The sequence below is a fragment of the Lissotriton helveticus genome, chromosome 3_2 (genome assembly GCF_964261635.1).
Source record: "Lissotriton helveticus chromosome 3_2, aLisHel1.1, whole genome shotgun sequence".
NCBI lineage: Eukaryota > Metazoa > Chordata > Amphibia > Caudata > Salamandridae > Lissotriton > Lissotriton helveticus.
This window is the reverse complement of record NC_136062.1, coordinates 246,855,561-246,860,208: the sequence shown is the minus strand read 5'-3', so window position 1 is coordinate 246,860,208 and position 4,648 is coordinate 246,855,561. Positions and strand designations below refer to the sequence as shown.

Genomic DNA, 4,648 nt, shown 5'->3' with positions numbered 1-4,648 from the left:
GCTCCTTTCCTTTAGAAAGGGGCTGAAGACTTGGTTATTCACGATTTAGACACCCTGCTTACAGTGAGTCAGTGTGTAGCGCCAGGACACCCATGGGTAGAAGTGCCCTTTATAAGCTTCGCTAACATAACAACAACAATACCTCCTGCAGAACGCTGGAGGCTGATAGAGGAGGGTGGCGATAACAAGTGGGCCAAGATAAGGGAAGATGAACAGATGGACACAAGAACAACATGGGAAAAAGAGGAGGTGCCCTTGTGACATCGGAAGACACTAGACAGGTCACAAATGATGGAACACCAAAGCTCGGAAGACTTCCTATATGCACATAACCTCTTAGGTGAAGAAGACATGAGGTCAGACACATCTTACATAGGATCAGATTGGGCATTGGATGATGTTACAGAGCATGTTAAAAGAATGTCCATCATTAACAACTATGATAGAGAACAGTCACAATTTGCCTGTGAGGGGGAGACACCAACAGGGGTGCTGAAGCCTTACAGAGGAGACAGCGAGAGTTAGACAGATTGAGATTTGATGAAACGCATGCACGCCCTTATGAGAAACAGGGGACATTTTACATGACGGGTAGAATGACAGTGAGAAAAGACAAAGCACGCATACTCTCTATGCGCCCAGGCAGCAACCTGACAACCAATGACCAATGGCCCAACAAGAACAGAGTTGGTACAATGCTGTCCCTTTTACTGACAATCTAACAGAGGGACTAGCACCACATATGACACCATGGCCACAATATGGTTCGTTTGAGCCACAAGACATGGCAAATGCGGAGATGTGCATCCTTCACGGCATAGGGGATCCTGAGTGGGATTATCCTTATTTGAAGGATAGTTGGAGAATATGGCAAAGATATTCCAGACAGTATACCTCACGTCACCCTACTGGACATAGGGACATGGTCCTGTCACAACTGCCCTTAATATTTAAAGGTTCAGGGTCGCCCCAATACATACCATGGCCTCGTATGGATAAAGAAAATCTTAAAAAACAGCTGCCACCACTTGCTGAAGAGGCTGGGAAGTGGATAGCTGCTTTTAAAAAACACACAGCAGGGATACCCCTTGCAATAGGTGACATCAAAAGTTTATTAAGCTCCCTTATAGGAGATGAAACAGAAACACTGTTCATAAAAGCAGGAGTAAAGGACGTGACATTGACTAATTCAAAATGTGATAGGGCACACTTAAACAAAGTAAGGGGAGTTGTTTATACACAACTAAGACGAATGTACCCAGATAGGCCAGACATTGGATCTCTCATGGCACAGACAATGCAGCCAGATGAAGACCCATCACAATTCCTAAGCAGAATGAAGGAGTAATGGACACAGGAGGTAGGGGAGAGATGGGATGTGACTGGACAATATGCAATACTGTTCTATAACATAGTGAAGAAGGAATTACCAGCTGAAGTGCAGGACAAACTAGACACCATAGAAGCCAAACCATGGACTGAGATACAGGCTCACTTAATCCATTATTGTAAAAGGAGACAGGACAAGGAAAAGAGTGAGAAAGATAAAATTGAGAAAGCAGCAGCTGAATTAGTACAACAGAAACTAGCAAAGAGGGCAGAGGGAGGAATTGCCACTGCGGCTACCCAGATGGCCGCAGTGTCTTTGAATATGCCACCTGTAAACACCACTTCACAACCCCAACAATATGCCCCCAGATTTAATAGCAGGAATGGGCAAGGAGGGCGAGGAAGGTTTGGGGCAAATAGGGAGAACACATTCAGGGGCTGGCACTACTGTAACATGCCAGGATATTTCACTAGAGAATTTAGGACCAAAAAGAACAACGAACAGGCATGGGTAATATATGGCCAATAAATGGTACCACTTGGTCTCACTGTGGCACAGCCTGCCATGAGCCCCCAAGTGATATATCTTCCACAGTCCCAAATGCAGCCTCACCAACAGTTCCAGCCCCAACAGGTGCAATAATTCGGGCCCCAAATGCAGTATGGGCAGCAACAGGCATTACAGCCCACTGTACAACACCAAACCTTACAAGGTGGGGTAACGGTCAGAGGAGGAAACCCCTTTCAGCAAAATTATGTGGGAGGATATGCTCAATGAAGGTGCCCACGGAGTAGTCTCATGTGTCCAGTACTATGGATAACTCACAGGCCAGACGAGGAACCCACTGTGACGGTAGCCATAAATGACAGGGAATACAGCTCTCTCGTTGATACTGGGACCACTAGGTCCTGTATCTGTGAGAGAGGACTCCCGCTGTCAAATTCATCAACGGACACACAGGGGTTCTCCGGGGAGGTGATGAGGGTTCTATTCACCAAACCTGTGGAGATGGAGATAGGCGGAGGTACGTTAACAGCAGACTCTTAATCTCCCCCACGGCCCTGCAAACTTGTTAGGACGTGATCGTATGGCAAAATTAAACATGTCCATCCACTTTGAGGAGGATGGGACAATGGTTTGGCTCAACGCCAGGAATGTCTTGTACATGTATCATGACAGTGGTCACTCATCACCCAGACGGTGACCGAACCAGAGCTAGGCCTATAGACATCCCAGCCTTTACTACAGCAGTGTATACTATCATAGCAGAAACACCAGAACTAAAAGGAAAGCTATTTGAATTGCCAAGGAACTTTCTGTTTCGCTGCCAGAGCCCCTGGTCAGAAAAGCTGAATTCTGAAGTGGCAGGTAAAGATCTCATACTGGAGGTGGAAGCTGTAGAGATATCTTCCACCTGGGGGATGGTGATGGCCAGTGATTACATCTGTACGGTGTGGTCCTGTGTCATCTTTCATGACCCCAATATAAAAGTAAAAGGTATATCAGTTGACCAGTTGTTTGCCAATGACCCCACAAGATCAGTGTTAGTTTTTCAAGACAGTATTCCATTGCTTACTACTCTGGAAACAAGGTCTTCAATACCAAAGACTGTTTCTGGTCCTAGTAAGGACAATCACCTTGCACTGGTACCCTCTGATTTGAGGACCAAATGCCCCCGCAATGTGGGCCTCATCCGCACAGCATGCCCATTCAGAATAACCTTGAAGGAAGGAGGAATACTACCAAGGGTAAGGAAATACCCTCTAACCAAAGAAACAGAGGAGGGCATCCCCCCAGTTATAGAGGCATTGGTAGAGCAGGGAGTCATATACCAGGGTGTATCCCCCTATAACACACTGATTTACCCTGTCAGGAAGGCCAAAGGTAATTCATGGTGCATGATTCAAGACCTGTGCCCCCTTAATGACATAGTGATACCGGAATTCCCTGTAGTACCTGACCCTTCCGTTATCCTGACTAATATACCCAAAGATACTAAATATTTCTCAGTCATAGACTTGAAAAATGCATTCTTTAGCATTCCACTGCACCCAGATTATCATTACTTGACTGCATTCTCATTTTGTGGCTCCCAGTACCTCCATTCTCGTCTACATCAAGGGTACTGTGAGTCCCCTAGTGTCTTCAACAGAGCAGTCAAGAATGACCTCGATAATTTTCAAAGTGACAGTACAATACTGAAGTATGTCGATAACTTACTAATTTGTAGTGCCACAGAAGAACAGTGCAGAAAAGACACTGTGTCTCTGCTTTTCAGCCTCGCCCAACAAGGCTATAAAGTAGACAGTGACAAATTACAATATTGCCAGGAAGAAGTCCACTATTTGGGACAGTTGCTATCAGCCTCAGTTCACCGAGTTACACCTGAAGAGCAGCATCAATTAGACAGATGACTGAGCCTGAGACAGTTAATGGAATGCAAAACATTTTGGGCCTATGCAACTATGTCAGACAATGGATTTTTGACTATAGCACCCTGATAGCTCCTTTGCTTGCAGCCATCAAACAGGCAAAGACACAGAAAGACAGCATAACATTTACTGCAGAAATGCAAGAAACACTTCAAAAACTAAAGAGAGAGAGAACAAATGCACCAGTGTTAGGAACACCAGACTACACTAAAGAGTTTTTCCTTTTTTGCCACTGCAATGGCCAGGTGATGACGGCTGTCCTCACCCAAAAGTATCCTTTAGGCCACATGCTAATTGCTTACTTTTGTGGCCTACTTGATCCTGGTATGAAAGGCCATTACCCCTGAGAGCAAGCTTTGGCAACAGCAGCCTTTGCGGTTGAGAAAAGTCCCCCCATTGTCATGGGTTTACCTCTGACCCTGTATGCATAACACGCAGTGTTTGCAATAATTCAGAATGCTAAGATGACACTAACAACACAGAGAGTATCAGGCTATGAGATTATTTTTATCACTACCATCTCGCAAGGTTGTCAAGTGTTATACGGTCAATCCTGCTACTTTCTTTGCACCCCTTATTGAAGGTGCAGATAGTGACCCCTATGACTGTGCAACATATACTCCAGATGAGTTTAGCCACGCAAGAAAAGACCCTATTCCAGGTAGCGTCGAAAATTTTGTGGATGGATCTTGCACAATAGATCAGGACGCAGGAATACAACATACAGGGGCAGTAGTGGTCAGAGCCATGCAGCATGATTCTTCAGATACTTTGCAGATAACAGAACAGATAAACTTGCCATTATTCTGCTCAATCTGCTGAGCTAGTAGCACTGGTGGCGGCCCTTAAACAGGGTAAAGGCAAAACAATTACAGTGTATTCTGAT

General features: G+C 45.2%; 1 pseudogene; it reads left to right on the top strand.

The window, feature by feature from the left end:
- The first annotated feature begins 288 nt into the window (after positions 1-288).
- Positions 289-2,107, top strand: LOC144826281 (uncharacterized; annotated as a pseudogene).
- Positions 2,108-4,648: the final 2,541 nt, after the last annotated feature.